This window comes from Dermacentor albipictus, chromosome 3, assembly GCF_038994185.2.
Source record: "Dermacentor albipictus isolate Rhodes 1998 colony chromosome 3, USDA_Dalb.pri_finalv2, whole genome shotgun sequence".
Lineage (NCBI taxonomy): Eukaryota > Metazoa > Arthropoda > Arachnida > Ixodida > Ixodidae > Dermacentor > Dermacentor albipictus.
In genome coordinates this window covers 89012451-89029089 of record NC_091823.1, presented here as the reverse complement: position 1 = coordinate 89029089, position 16639 = coordinate 89012451, and the positions used below count along the sequence as shown (strand labels likewise).

The following is a 16639-nucleotide window of genomic DNA, read 5'->3' as shown; positions in this document are numbered from 1 at the left end:
TGCTCCTTGAGCACACTACGCCCTGGAATCGTTCACTCGTCATACTTCGAACACAGGGCGATACACTCCACAAAGACATCATCATAAGTACTAGGTAAATACGCATGCAGCGCGATAGAGGGGGTGCTTCTAGTGTTCAACACTTGCTAAGGCAGGGTGAACAGGTCCTGAACAAGATGCGGCGCATTACCAATCCCTACTGAGATCTTTAAGAGACAGACAGGCTGCGGCTACACGACGCCTTAACTCATGTCTCGCCACCGCTACGACGCGTCATACAGTAACCTCACAGAGGTACAACGAAAAAAGTGTGACGCCCTCCTTCGCAGAGCCACCACGCTTGCGATAGAGGGGGTGCTTCTAGTGTTCAACACTTGCTAAGGCAGGGTGAACAGGTCCTGAACAAGATGCGGCGCATTACCAATCCCTACTGAGATCTTTAAGAGACAGACAGGCTGCGGCTACACGACGCCTTAACTCATGTCTCGCCACCGCTACGACGCGTCATACAGTAACCTCACAGAGGTACAACGAAAAAAGTGTGACGCCCTCCTTCGCAGAGCCACCACGCTTGCAATAGAAATGCCGACCAACACAAGTACGGCGCTCGTAGACGGGTAGTTAACCATAGCATCATGGAAGAAATTATCAGCGCGCACAAACTTACGTAGAACATTAAACTCAAATTTCCCACAACATTCAAGGGAACGCTGCAGACGTTGGGATTCGAACCCACCGATACCCCATCGCCCGCTGCGAGCAGTCTAAGCAAAAATGCGCTATCACTGCTCGCAATAGCTTCCATGCCGAAACACACGAACCTCCAGGAAACAAAGAACACGGGAAACAATGTACCTCGTGCTATAAAACCAACACCTATACATGCCTATACTACGACGCTGTCACCAACAACACCGCGGCAGCCATCACCGTTACAGATCACGCCATAGAATCTCTCGCACGAAAGCCACCCAGAAGACGGAACCACAGTGGACTATACTAGCCGTCATGATTGAAGCAATTGAACGGACCTCAAACATCTCGAAGAAATGTCAGTTTTACAGATTCGACCAAAGCCTGCGGGATACTTCAGAGAGGGAAAGTCCAAAAGATCACCTGTGATGCAATACAGAAACAGCTGCACATGCCCACTGATGTGATCTGGATGCCGGGAACGCGGGAATGGAGGAAAATTAAGGCTAACCTAGTCTGTGGTGTCCCAGTACAGCGCACGCTTTTTTTGATAAACAGATTTTACTGCTAACATGCGCAACGCGCGCTGTCGACTTTCTGTCACTCTCCTGCTCACTTCCATTCGCACCAACTGTTTTCCTGTGACGAAGGGTTGCTTTCTCTACCTTCTTGCTTCGTTAACTTTTATTATTATTTTGCAGCTGAATGGCAGGTTAGCATGCTGATTTTGTCAGACCTTTCCATATTTTCTATGTATAAATTTTCTGTTTGTTTTTTCAAACATGCTGTTGCAGAGAGAGAGAACCTTTAAGATAAAAACGTAGAGACGTGGGCCTGAGCTACTTCCCTCGAGCCAGCTACTCTGCGGTGAGGAAGGAGAAGAGGGAAAAAGAAAAAGAGAGGAGCATAACGGGTGACGATGTCGACGACAGAGAAATTAGGCAGAATACATAGTGGGCAAGTCAACTCATAGCCTCGAGTCCAAGCCCGCACTTTTTGAAAACTCAAATAAGGCTCGGACAGCCTGAAAACTCGATTTACAGTCACGCCAGTCATTTCATAAAGCTTCTGTCTCGAAAAGACCATTCGCACAACGTCCCAGCACCTGCCATCTTTAAAAATCTTGCAGGCGTGACTCGCTCGCCTTTTCTGGTTGCCTTTGGTCCCGCGTCATTTTGCGTGATCCGCTCTTTAGTTCTTTACTAAATTACCCAGCAGTTAAGTCCACTGACAATAGTCAGCGTCTGTCAAAATTTTCCATCGTTTTTTTTCATGCAGTGAAGGCCAATGCGTAGCGCTCGTGTTCGTAGCTTGCGGACGTACTCCAAGACACAATGCACCAGCTGTCGTACATTGCTTGCCCTATGTGCCGCCGCCGTAGTCTGCTGGCGAGGTACTGATCGTTCGGCGATTTGGCGCTGAAACTTAGAATTTACGACAGTATACAGGATAATTTTGTTAGAGAGAGCAAAAGGCGTTACACTGTGCCTTTTACAGCTGTTAAGCTGAAGAGTAGTCTGCTTTTTTGGGGGCGTGCAGTGCTGTTTCCACCAATCCGATTCGCTGTGTTCTAGCTGCCTGCAAGAAGAGGGAGAGAGAAAAAGCAATGAGAGGAAGGCAGAGGTCAGCCAGACGAGCGTCCAGTTTGTTATCCGCCTGCAAAAAAAGCTTTATTGTTTACCAGTAAGGTCAATGTCAATGCATCGTTTCTGAGAGAAACAGTTGCGAGGGGAGCATTCGTTCAATTACATAGCTTGTGCATTGTCATATGTTAAAGTAGGAGCCGTAGATGTTTCTTCAGACCTTCAGACGTTGCCGACCATCAATTGCAAGAACGGATATCGAGGCCGTTTATGCTTTGTAGCGCCAATTTTCTCGGCATATTCATTCACAACTGTGTTTATCGTCATTAAGACATATAAAGAGACACGTTTATTATGAATGAAGAGCAGAGAGTCGTTACCTGAAACATTAAGTTTTGGCCGCATCAGAGAGATGTTGGCGATAGTGCTGGTGCTACTGGCGTTGTTAGCCTGGCAGTCAGACTATAACACCGCTTGTCTGACAGAAGGCACCCCATGTTCCCGTATTATAACGGTGGCTTCGAAAATGACGTAGGCTAACTGCATTCCATGTTCTTTTTTTTGTGATATCAATAATACCTAATAGGGTTGTCACTGTTGCGCCTCTCTCCCCGTTCTTCCTTTCTTTCTTTTTTTTCATGTGTGACACAAGTTTTCTCCCAGTTGCGCGGCGGCATTGGAAGCGGAATTTGCAGCTCAACGAAAGCTGTTTAGAGTGGAAGTGGGTCGAAAACACCTGACCCGCACTGAGCGTTTCCCGCAGGCGAAATTGCCCTGCCGCGTGCAACGCCCCACACGCATGGTGACACACATGCAACGGCAACATTTGAGGCCCGTATCAACGCTTATCATTGAAGTCACCATGAAGGGAAACAAAGTATTCGTCAATACCACAGACGCTTACCATTCAGGATGCTGTTAGTATCTGCCGCCGATTCAAGGATCATTGCTAATGAATAGCTTGCTGCGCATCGTATTCGTTGGTTGAAGTAGCCCGCCCACGGCTTGTGAAGCAGATTGACTGCCGCTTTCGCGCGCTTCTTTTTGTGCCTTTAGCTACTAGGCAGGCTACAATGCAGAAATGCCCAAGTCGACATCAATAACGTCGCCCGAGCGACGTTGACGGTCGCGATTGGCGGGGACAACGCGCCCATGCCGGTCAGCCATACGCCATTGAGTCCGGTGCGTGTGATGACCGCCTTGCGAAAGGCGCACCGCAGGCTCCGAGTCTTCTTTCTACATCCACACACTACTGTGTCAACAGGTATTGAAAGCGGAATCTTGCAGTTTTCGAGATGCTACAGGTCAAATGGCAGTGGCTTACCGCATATGTTAAGAATGAAGTCTAGGCGTACAATTTCCGGCAATACATCATCAAATTTTACCTCCCGAAGTGGCACGGTGGGCAATAGGAACACCATAGTGATGGACGCCTGATTATTGCGTCTCTTTGCGTTCACTCAACGCGTGATACCGAAGCGTTTATGCATGCCACCTCCGCGGACTGGAATGGAGCCGACGACTTCATGTTCAGCAGCATAACACCGCATTGCGACTGAGTCATCGTCGTGGGTCGGCAATTTTTCTCATTAGCAAGCATTTTAAAGAAAAAAAAAAGTACCTCCATTCCACCCTGTGAAAGTGGTTGTGCAGGGAAGGTGTTGCCGACGTTAGACAAGCACCACCGCCGCAAGCGACGGTCGCCACGCGCGCGCGCGTGTGTGCGGAAGTGTATAGCACACATCCTCATTCTTCTAGGCACCCTGCCAAGCGCAAGTGCCTCATTGGACTAAATGAATGTTCAAAAGTTAATTGTTTCAGTAAAATGCGTAGAGTACGACTTACACACAAGCTGCAGCCATGATAGCTTCGGATTGTGATTCGTATATACAAAGAAACATAATTCTGCTGCGCGGTAACTGAAAGATAAAGACTTTTTCTAGCTGCCGTTTGAGGTCTGCTTGAATGGCCGCGGCCGCTAGGTGGCGGTGCCGTATTTTCGACGGGGTTTGCCATAATATTTATTACGGGCGCAGCACAAGCTGTGGGACAGATGCAACGGGCACTGCGCACACGTTCGTCACGCGCGCACGCACGTGGGCGAAAGTGCAGCCTACATCCTCATTCCTGTAGGTCTTCCGCCTAGTACAAGCGAGTTATTGAACTAATTGAATTTATTAAAGTAAAAGCCGTCATCAAATTCGTATAGTACAACTTAGACACAACCTGCAAGCATGATAGCATCGGATTGTAATGCGAATATACGAGAAAACATTGTTTTGTTACGCGCAAATTCCAACACAACGCCCTTTTCCAGCTGCCGTGGCGGCGCTACTCTATCTTGAGTGAGCACAGACCGAGAAATCCCAACTAACTAGAGGCTAACAGCTTCAATCTAAAAAGCGGGGACTTTCATCTTGATTGCATGGACGGGCGAGCAACTTCGAGTAGAGAGGCAAGTTCCGACGACGTGGCCGCGCAAGCTTTTACCTCTCTATGCGCAAATGTACACGTGCACGTGTAGCTGTATATAGCTTTGACGTATTCTGCGAATAAAGCTCAATTTGGAACTGGCAGGTCTTCGCAACGGCGCTTTGTCGACTTCTCGCGCTGTGCTCGTGCTGTGCCGCCTGACACACTTTCGGAGAAGGTCTGGGGAATTCCTTCTCGCGCGCCGCGGCTCTCGCGCACCCTTATCTCATGGGCATCTTCAAATTGGCGAGCGAGTCGAAGGCCTTCGAGTTTCCGCTCGCGCTTTCTTGCTTGCTTGCTGGGCAACGCGGTCGGTGTGCTTGCATGCACGAGCGGCCGGAATTCCTTTCTCGCTGTGCGGCGATAGCGGCGGGTCAGGAAGCTCGACGTCTTCGCGGCACGGACAGAAAAAAAAAAGTAAAGAAAGGCGGATCCAGCCGCCGATAAGGAGGAAGATAAGGATTTCATGGCGGGAATTATCGCGCGGCCAGAAATTAGCATAGCTTCTCACGTTTGTCTACGGGCGACCTTTCGGCACTCGCACCTAGTGGCAATCGTCTCTTCGATTTGTCGTCCCTGACTTCCCTTGACTGTCCGAGAAGCTACTTACGCCAACGCTCATTGGCTGAAGATAGTGGCTCGGGCAACCCAGGGTAGCCCGAGGCGACTAATGGAATAGACCTGCGTTGTATGTTCGAATCGGGCCGCTTCACTTATGCATCGCCCAGAGAGGAAATTGCATATGCATAGCTTATATAGGCTGCGACTTGGATATTGTGCAAGGTTCATTCAGATGGGTGGCCGAAGCGGAGGAGAAATGCGGTCTGGAGGCGTTTTCATAATTCACAAGTGCGCTTCTCTGGAATGCATATTTGCCCAACTACAATGGTGGCACCAGCTATCCTTTAAATAAAAACGAAGCTGCATACGCTGGGGCTTTTCTTTTACGCATAGTTTCATCACGACAGTGGTATTCACATTTTCCATGCCATAATACATTAATATGTGCTTCTACACGCTGCTGGCACGTATGACTACCCCTCAACTAGTTTGGCAGACTGCCTAGCACGACAAGTATAGCTTTACATTTATGGTGGCAATAATGTCTTCCGTGCAATTGTAGCGCGCGGCTACATCTTGTGGGGCCAAACACAAGTATATAAAAATGATCTCCGCCTTACGTTACTCGTAAATTTTTTGTTTGTTTGTTTGTTTATTATAGCGACAGCGACAACATAATTAACAACGTTTCGAAGTGATGCACGGTTTGTCTTCTATACTTCTATGCTGGGCTTTAATGATGGCCGCGAAACTTTGCGGAAAATCTGCATATTGCTTCCGTTCCGCGATGCTGTGGGCTGAGATCGCATTAGCGCGTATACTGGACTGTACGATTCCGCCCAATGTCTCTTATGCACAGTTACACGTTTTCTGAGGGCCAATGGGAAAATTTGACAAAAACCTAGTTTTCTTACCGTGTGTACCGTCTCTGGGCTCCCGCGTTGTTTGACTCCTAATTCCTGCCCTCATGCTAAACCAACTCACCCTTTTATTTACTTATTTATTCAGGTTTCTTTACAGGTTCCGTCAGGAACATTGAGTAAGGGGGCTATTGAATCAAACACAAGTTTAACAGAAGCAACGCAGATCAAACAATACAATGTGGTTACATAGTACAAATAAATAAAAGAAAGGTTAACATGACACAAGTACACCATGGTAACAAGAAGGTTATTGTTTGTAGAGAGAGAGAGCAAATGATAAATGAAAGGTAGGGAGGTTAACCAGGACTGAGCCCTGGTTATTGTTTGTAAAGGCGCGATAACGCAAGGATGTAAGATACACAAGGGGGAGACAGCCTGTTCAACGGGCAGGAAATAAGCGCCCGGCAACAACTGGTACGCTAAAAATAAATAAATAAATAAATAAATGGCGACAATACACCCCCATGTAATCACAACGAAACACAGTTACAGTGTTTAAGATGTGTAAAGTTGATACACTTGGTTGCGGAACGATGCGTGATCGGTTACTGAAACGATCTCGTTGAGAAGACCATTCCATAATGTTATTGCTCTGGGCAGTGTCGAAGAGTTGAATGCTTGCGTGTGGCCGTAGATGCGTTTGAAAGAGCGATGGTTGTTTAATCGATTGGACATGCGCATGGGGGATTCTAGGGGTAAAGGTGAAAGATAAGCGCTTTCATCTATATCTTTACCAACTACTACAGTGGGGCGTATAATAATGATGGTACGGGCTTTTAATGAAGTCGTTATCCAGTTGGCCGAGAAAGAGGAAGCGCTTGTTTGTCGCAGCTCGATTCTGCGTCTTTACTACACTGCCTCAGTGCTCCATTGTGGGTCTCCGGCCATTACCGCAGCCGTAGAGCTCACGGCGGGCTGGTGTAATAGGAATGCAGAGTCTTAAAGCTGCACGATCGTTTACTTGTTGCGCCCTTGCAGTGGCGAAAGGCCCTACAGTCTGCGCTGCCGCGCGACCTCCACTTCCGCGTTTCCACGAGGCGAATAACATTGCCGCGAGGCCGAGATAAGTGTGCGATTGCCGTCCCCTGTATTTCGCTGTTGTGTATTCGCGCGAGCTCGTTTTTGTATAGCCGCACGTAAGACAAGAAGCAAAGTCGCAATGCTTTATTTTTTTTAATTCTTTTTTTTGTCGTCGAGAGAATAGCCCGCGCGCTGAGCGACTGTTGAGCGGATATAATCTGTGGGATACCTTTCGCTTGTCGATATACCTTTGCCATCAGCCACCGCTCACGACAGGCCGATCCAGGTGATAATTAACGTAGGCGGAGTTACGCTCAGATTGCTGGCGAAGCGGGCGAAGGAAAAAGAATTGGAATAATATCGTTGCGTTATCCGCGGCCTCGGTGTCAGACGCCTAATTCACGGTGCTTTTATCATCGTGCCCGCCGGTGCTATAGGCAGGCGGCTGTTCTTACTCCCCGCGCTGACGGAGACTTTGCCTCGTGAATAAGGGCCCAGCGAACAGATGGCGATGTGCCACTTTTCATTCGTTCTTTCATGTTTTGCGCTGAAGTCTGTATGAACTTCCACGCGAAATCCGCGATATCGCGGTTAGCGGTGAAAGAAGAAGAGACGAGGAACGCGCGAGCCGTGGCCAGGACTTTGAGGCCACGCCGCCATCCTCTAGGGATAAAAAAAAGAATGAATTCAGCAGATGAATGGCTCTGAGCAAGGTGTAAACTTCTGCCGGAGAAGTGGATGGAGTATCGGCGATTATTAAGCTTGGCGAGACAAACGGCGATAACACATTTAGCACGGTCAATTAGTCATTCCTGCCACAGTGCTCCTAACTTTCTCCAGCGAAGCTGCTACAGCAGCCCCGAACAATTTCACCGAGAGAGCAGAGAGCACTCGCGTCGCGCGACTGAGATTGCATGGGGAGAAGTTTTCTGCTGTCGTTAGGCCGCAGTCTGATTCCTTGTGAAATATAGTTATTCTGCCCAGTTTCTTGCCAGGATGGCTGCTCTTGATTGCGCTACTACTGCTTTGGTCTATTAATCCCGTATTCACAAAGAGCTTTTCCGCTGGCATTGTTAGTAGTAGTAGTAGTAGTAGTAGTAGTAGTAGTAGTAGTAGTAGTAGTAGTAGTAGTAGTAGTAGTAGTAGTAGTAGCGGAATAAGTAGTAGTATTAGTAAAATAAGTAGTTGTAGTCGCAGTAGTAGTCGTATTTATTTCGTGAGATTAAAAATGTACAAACGCAAATACACGAATACCACACAATGCACTCAACTTGCCCGTAAGAACAAATTCCAGACAATTCTGATGCCGGACATAATAAGTGAAGGTGGCCGGTCAGTGGCAAAGAGCCCTTACGAACGAAAAAGCTTTGTCCATTCGGCCCCTGATTGCGAAGTCGTCGGTTCGACTCCAGCCCACATTCTGATTTGGAACGAGAACTGAGATTCTCTAAGCGCACGTTAAAACTCCAGCGCGCGGGGGCGTTTCGCTTTGTACACGTCGCCCAGTGGGCGAGCCGCGACAGGACCGATTTGAGGGAGGAGCCTCGTAGATAGGGACGTCACGTGAACTATCGTCAGAAAGCGGCGCGAAATTGTAAGACAAGTGTTCTGGCTGTCGTCTTCCGCCGAAAGACCACTTCATCGTAACTATGCAGCTAGTCGTTCGCAAGTGTTTGTTGTGCAAGCCCATTGTCGTTTGTTGAGCCTGCCAACTTCAGCTGTCACAGCGACAAATCTTGTACAGCTACAACGTCCGAACAGAATACTAATTTATCAATGCAAGGCCTGCCCGTCGTGTTCGTAGTGAACACGCTCATAATATCGATGCAAAGCGCGTACATAGCAGGCGACCTCTGCCTCTCGTTAAAACGCGCCCGTAAATCGCTCAAGCCCACTGCTGCTTCGCCTCGTTCTCCGCAATTCTCCGCGATCTGTGCAGATATGCAGTTCGGCATCCGCTGGAAGAGAAAAAAAGAAAAGAAAATCCCAGCCAGCACCTTTGGTTGCAACGGCGCTTGAAGCCTGGTTCTTTCGTTTGTCCGGCATGCTGCATTTCGAAGAAACGCGCACGTGTATACCGACGCGATCGTCGTGAAAAGCTGAAGGCAGAGAGCGTGCGCGGTTTGCAAGCGCGAGAATGGGTCGTCCAACATCTGCCGACCGCCGTTGCGCATGCATTTTACAGCGTTCGGGGAAGCTCTACGGCACGAAGACGAGAAAGGAGAGAAGGGAGGTCTCCAGAAGGCATGCAGTGGAGAAGGGAAGGCAGGTCTGTCGTCGGTTGATGCCAAGGGGGCAATGGTAGTGGCGGCGCTGCGGGGTGGGGAGGACAGCTCTTCTCGATGCCACGGGCAGCCGGCCGTCCAGGCCGTCCAGCATAAGGGGCGGGGGGGGGGGGAGGGGATGGAAGCGCGCCGCACTCGAGGAATGCGCGCGCGCGCGCGCGTCCGCGCCTTTAATGACCCCGGCCTCCGAGGCAGTGGCGAGGGTATGCCTCCTCCAGATCGGGGCCATAGCTGCTCCTTCTTCTTCTTATTCTGCCTACTGCGCTGGGATTCACGCAGAGGACGTGTATGCTTGTGGAAGCCAGCTTTTCGGAGGACGGAATTTACGAAGCTTTTCGCGCGCGTAGAAACTGCTTAGTGACAGTTTCTGGCCGCTGTCGTGTGGCCATAAATTGTCGGGCAACAGCGCTGACCAGCGTACAGGCATTGCTAAATGACGAGCAAGTGACACGTATGAACTTCTGCTGCATCTTCAAGGGAGGAGGCGGGTGTCAAGGGGGGCAGATGCACAAACTGCTCCCTCCATTCTCCCCCCCCCCCCCCCCCTAGAAGTATCGGCTCATTGAACCGAACAACATTATCTGTTTTCATGTAGACTCGATCGGATCAGAAAAATTAGGAAGAAATATGTCGCGCAGCAACGCGTTCGTGTCGCAAAACACGTTTTGACGTAACTGAAGCACAAGTGCTCTTTCAGAGTAGTAAGTGCGCCTTCAGCATGCCTGAGCTCATGCATGTTTGCAGCGATTTGGATGAGGGACTGTTCACCGTCTTCGAGCGTGCGGTGCCACGCAGCACTGCCGGGAGGAATTAGTTGTTTCTTTGACAAAACGCGCCGAAACACAGACGCAAAAGTGGTAGTTATTTATCATTTGAGGAAGCACTAAAGAGTTTGTTACTTTGATTTCTTTCTTTTTCGCAATACTTGTTCACCATCTTTAACGTACCCTAATGTCTACGTATATCTTCGGTACGATGCCCGCCCCCGCCCTCCCTCCCCCTTTTCATCCCTGGAACATGCTCCGCGCGCGCAAATGCGCATAAATAAATTTGCGCATTCCTCATGCGATTCAGACGCCGCTAGATCCACTTTCAGCAGCGTTGCGCGGCTATCAGTGAGGGAGAGCGTAGAAGAACCAAGGACAGGGTGTAAGGGGAGAGAAGGAGGAGGGGGGCTGTTATGCACGTGCTTTGCCGGTCATACAGGGGCCTCGACCAAATAACAGCTGGATGGCGGGCGAGCACTTGCGCCTGGCAGAGGAGCCAGCTGCGGTATTCTCTCTCCCTTGCCCGAACTCTGCTTTCCACCCTGGGAGGGCCATGCCCGCTGGAGAAGAGTGTGGTGTGATGGAGGCTGCACCGCTTCGCAAGGTCATCGTCAAGGCCAGCCATCCTCCCTTCCATCTTGTTCTTCTTCGCCAGTCTCTCCTGGAAGGCAAGAAAAAAAAATCAAAACAGCGGCAATGTGCACACTAGAAGATTCCGCCGGACGGCCATATTGCGTTACACGCTGCACAAAACCACGAGCAAGAACTGAGATGGCCCTGGGGTTCCACATCAGTGTGCCGCGAAGTTGGCGAGGGGTCTTGAGATGAAAAAAACGATCGGGCAGAGGACAGCGGGAGATGTTTCCGCGAACGGCGGTCTACGCGTGAGACACGGAGATAGTATCCTACAAACTTATATACGTTTTCATTATCGCTGGCTTATTTGTGTATAATGCTGGCTCGACTCAATTTGACGAACGAAACTTGAAGGCTGAAATTATTTTCAGTGATAGCGGGAATGGGTAAATACTAGCTCACTTCCGCTTCCAAGCACCTGCGAATATTCCGGATTTTTTTTTTTGCGAAAAAGCAGAATATACCTAAATATCAAATGCTTTGCGAACACAAGTCATATGTTCCTTGAGACACCATCGATAAGAAGTCTTTGAATGAACGCCAATCTAACGAAACGACCTGCATGAAATGACATTCCAAAAAATGGCTGTGGCTTATGTAAGGTTAAGCCCAAGATGCGAAGCATACTAGCCTTTATTTTAGTTGTTGAACTACTGTTTAGCCTGGTGAACTGCTGTTGCTTGGCTATATTTGGTTCGGATAGACGAAGAAACAACTCATGCGTTACTCTGCTTCGCCTTCAAGAGTGGAACGCGACAGCGTTCCCGTCGACCCGCCAAGGGGTGTAAGACAATGGGCTACGGCGCAGCGACTACGCGCCCCGCACTGGACGCGGTGAGCGTCGAGCAACGCAGCGTTCGGCGCGGCAACGAAATGTGCGCCTGAGCAAGCGACGCACGCCTGAGCCTTAGAAACAGCTCGTTTCTAAGGCAACACCGCACTCACTAGAGGCGCTTTTGTACCGCTTTGAAGCATCGTACTCTTGGCTCAGTGGTAGCGTCTCCGTCTCACACTCCGGAGACCCTGGTTCGATTGCCACCCAGCCCATCTTGCAAGAGTTGAGCCAAAGCCACCTAGAAAATCAGTCTCTGTAGCAAGCCGCAACCTTCGCTTCTCATTCCAACGAGCAGCTCTGTCTCCAGGAGGCATCTCACCTCGTGAGTGTCTAGCAGAGGCAAGCGCAGCTGCTTATATACCGCCGCGACGCCGCGAGCGACGGCGCGAGTTGGAGCCCCGTTTCTCTCCTGTCGTGACGTCACGGTGTCACATGGTATTGAAGGCGACACCGCCGCGCCTGAGGAGCTGGGTTGAGCTCTCGTAATATGCTTCGCATAAAAACAATGCCACTTTGTTTGGCTTCTGTTCTCTCTTGGTTCGGCGCCGCCAAGCACGTCCTAACTTTCGATTTGTCTTGCAGAAAAGGAGGCGTGTACATATCATGAACGCACGTCTCCAATGTTCTGATTATTTCGTTATAATGTTTTGTTGCATGTCCGAGCAGAATACGCTCGTGCAAGTGAAAGAAGCGGCATCTCTTTGAAGGCCATTCAGTTCTCTTTGTGGACAAGCATGCAATAGCTTCGTACACTGCAAATTCTAGTGGCTGCTACATACTGCATCGCAGACACAGTTTTCTTTCATTGTAGTTATGAGCGCAATAGTAGGATTATACATTTGAGCACAAGTATCCGTATAACATGTTCAAGCGGAAAGCCGCCGTATCATAGAAAAAAGAAACAGGACTGTTGTTATCTTTATCTTCGGAGATGAAACCGTATCGACAGCATTCAAAGTGCTCAATGGAAACACCTCTTAACTTTCTTGGCAGAGAGCGCGAAAGGGAACAGGACATGAGAAAAGCATACAGAAGAAGCGTTGCTCTTATTCTCACGACCTTTCCCGCCTTTCATTTGCTGGCTATCAATAGACATCAAGTGGCTCTATTTTCGGTTACCTTAAGCTTTCCATTCCTTGCCTGCAGGGGCCCTTCATGCGTCGTCATCAATGCCTGCTCACTCTTTTGTTCAGAGTATATATACTGCTTTCTGAAACTGGTGCGCCGTTATTTGCGTAGGAGCGGGGGAGCATGCTTCCTGTTTTACCCTATTTCCCTTTGGGGTTGTACACAAAGAAATGTGTGGGAAGTAGCGACATCAACGAAGAGGACACGTTATAACGAGCCTTAGCATGATGAACGTGAATATAGAGAATTCTGATATATAACGAAGTCAATGTAAGACATGTGACCAATATCAGCGTGTAACGAACATGCGCTTATAACAAATGTTGATATAAATAAGGCATTTTCGTCTGTGATGCGGCTTCCTTATAACGAGGTTCGGCTATATTGTTGCAATGATAGGGTAGTAAAAAACAGGCTTGTTAAACAACTAAATAAAGAGAAGATGAAAAACAACGGCAACAAGCAGGAACCAAAGCATATACATATGCACGTCAATAGTACTCCGAACACACCTACAGTCGGTGTCAAAAGTTTAACGACCTTGAGATCTGAGAAAAAGCTGAGTGTTGCCGCACCTGGGGCACGGAACCTGATACTTGTTTTGTAGTTTGTTCTAATCTATGCGAATAACATCGTGTTGTATGGTTTCACTGGAAACGGTTGCAAACTGCTTCGGCATTCAAAGTTTTCTTGAAGTGTCGCGGCCCGTAATCCGTATGACGGCGACTGCAGATGCAGGTTCTAGTCTCCGACTACTCTCTCTGTAGCTACTCTTTCGACGTGTGCTAGTCTTAAACATAGTGTTGCGCGCTAAGCTACAGTAGTAGGTAATCAGTTACCAGACTTGCGGGAGAGTGGTCTGCCTCACCTTTCTTAAAACAATCACTATCGCAGCCCGGCTATCTCTCGTCCAAGAATTGGTAACGGCTTGTCGTAGAGATCGGATGTCCATGCGTAGTTGCCGCTGGACGGGGAAAGGCTTTTCCTTTAGCGTGCGGACGAAATTCTATAGTTCCTTGTTGAGGCGGTGTTCCTTCCATAGGCTTGCACGTCCTATGAGGTTTGTTCGTGCGTGATAAGATGTAATTATAGAACAGCGCGCGTGCCGGGGAAGACCGAGTAAATCCGAAGCACGTCCACGCGTATAAAAATAAACGCTCTAAAAGGTTCAACATGATTGACGGGAGGCCCTCCCTGCGCGCCCGTCCGGTTGCTTCACTCCTCGCAGAGCGCTTCCCGTCGGGCGGGCGACCTCGAGAATTCCGGAGAAGTATGCAGCTCCTATAGGGCAAGTCACGGGGCCCTCTTGCCGGGGCCAGTTTCCGTCAAGCGGTGTTTACGGGCCGAAATAGGGAGCTATTACTCTGTGGCAATGGCCAGCAAGCGCAAAGATGGCGAGATGCAGCCTCATCTTTGGCTGCAGGGGCAGCTTGAAAGATATTCACGCTTGTAACCTGTTTCTTAGAATGCTTTGTAAACCGTAGACGAGGCGCCTTCTCGGAATCGCAAGAGAGGATGCACAGAAAATTCTGGACGCTGTTACGCTACACGTCCTATGGTGACTACACGTGCTAGACTTCTGGGTATCTATAATTCTATACTCTCAAAGAAATAATAATCCCTATGAACTCGCTGCTTCGTAAAGCTTCCATATTCAGCGAAGGAATGTTTTTGTCCGAAGAGAGCAAGCAGGCTGCTGATTCGCACACGTGTCAGTCCTTGCACACAAGTTGACCTTTAGCCGCACTAAAAACGTTGAACTTGAAAAACAAGCACGCAGACATTGATGAAAGCTGGAAGCTTTCACGTGGCAGCTTCATACCAGGATAAAAGAGCAAAAAAGAAAGAACATACGCGTTAGTGAAGGAGGAAGTTTCGCAATGATCAAGAACTTGTGCTGGTCTGGGAGTCGAACCCAGCACCATCGCAATTCTGGGGCGCAGTCGCCGTACGAATTGAGCTGGCCAAATGGCTAGCAGGTGAATGCCAACTCAACCACATGGGTTTTTGCAGAACACTCATTGTCAGACCAGCGTTCACTCTGAGTGCCTCGCGGATGGGCGAAACCTTGATGTACTCCCGACCGTTAACCCACCAGAAGGTGGGTTAACCAACCAACAGAAGGTGGTTAACAAATTGTGACCAACTCGCCCAACAAGACGTCCTTTTAAGGTGGCATTGCGGGTGCGGCGCTCTTCTGTACTTAACGTAGGTAGTGGGGTCGACTTCCGGCCGCTTTGGCCGTATACCGACTGGGGTTTACGCGCCAAGAGGTTCAGTTGTACTTAGGTTTGCGTGCTTGTTAATCCTGCCTGATCGAAATTGATTTGGAGCGCGTCCCTGCTGGCAAAACGATCGGCTATAACTAGTCGGTGTGTGGTTTCCAGTCCGTAACGTTTAGAAGACAGAAACGCTAACCGAAAAGGCACTGAGTAACGAGTAACTTAAATTACAAAATGTTCCTGTAACACGGGCACCGGATTCGTTTCCTTGCTATCGCGTTACTAGGACTTGTCGATAAGGTGGTGGCGGCAGCATCATCAGTGTGATTTTTTCTCGAAAGTTTAAGTTCGAGTATAACGAATATAACAGATCAGTGCTCCGTGGCAACGCGAAGAAAGTACCAGCTGCATAAATTATGTGCTTGTTGTTGCTGTTACCGCAACCTTAAATGGAGGAGACGGAGGTACAGGCCAGGCCTATGCGGTGGAATAAGCCATATAGCTTGCAGGGGTAAAAATTAATATTTTTGCCGTAGCTTGCGTGTAATTAGCAAGCCCTTTTGATTGTTTTCCTGATTGCCCCACAGCACGTGAACCTAAGAATGCAGTTTAGTTTGGAGCTGTGCGCTGTGGGAAAAGAAAAGTACTAGTCTTCCGCGTAACGGCGTAAATAAAATAACCGGCTGCTCTGGCGCAGTTGGTAATTTCAACATGTGGCCGTTGCCTAAAACACATAACTTGAAAAAGACAGCAAACAATGTCCCTGCTTGGATATTTAACTTTTTTTCTTAATGCGAGGGTAAATTCCTCAGGTCAATCAGCGGTATGGGACGGGGGTGAATAAGGATGATTAAATGAATGAAAAAAGATTTGCTGATCTAATGAAGTCCGAGAGGTTTATTGAACAAACTTAGAAGTTTGGTCATTGCCAACCGGAAACGGAGTCCCAGTTAGGCTTCTTTCAGGCAAACTTGTAGTGGGTTGAAACGTCGACGTACTTGTTCTTGCAATCGAAGTTATTTAATAATGAAAATGCTTCAGCCTCTATTTGAGTCCGAAGACAAATATTTGCGGTGGCTGCTAAATACGTACAATAATTAAGCATGAATGCAATGTTGTGTTCATGGACAAAACATTATTTTTAGTGCGTGATGTTTCAGCGATTCCGAGAACTATAGAAGAACATTCTGAAGCGGCCCTCCATGCTTTTGTCCGTCATGAGGATGAAAACTGCGCTCTGTGAACAACCGTTTGTGCGGGCAATTGTGTGCGTGTGTGTGTGCGCGCGTGCGTGCGTGCGTGTGTGTGCGTGCGTGTGCGTGCGTGTGTGTGTGCGTGTGTGTGCGTGTACGTGTGCGTGTGTGTGTTTGTGTGTGTGCGCGCGCGCGTAACTTCAGGAATGTCATCCCATTGTCGTCATACCATCATCATACCGCATTCGTTGTTCCATCGACTCCAAGCTTTCTTCGTCATTGTATCTTAATATACTGTCGTCATTCAATCGGGATTATGAA

General features: G+C 48.8%; 1 protein-coding gene across 2 annotated transcripts in view; it reads left to right on the top strand.

Moving 5' to 3' along the window:
• LOC139057458 (ankyrin repeat and BTB/POZ domain-containing protein 2) overlaps positions 1–16639 on the top strand; it is a 214383-nt gene that overhangs the window by 58526 nt on the left and 139218 nt on the right. The gene's annotated exons all lie outside the window — the stretch shown is intronic.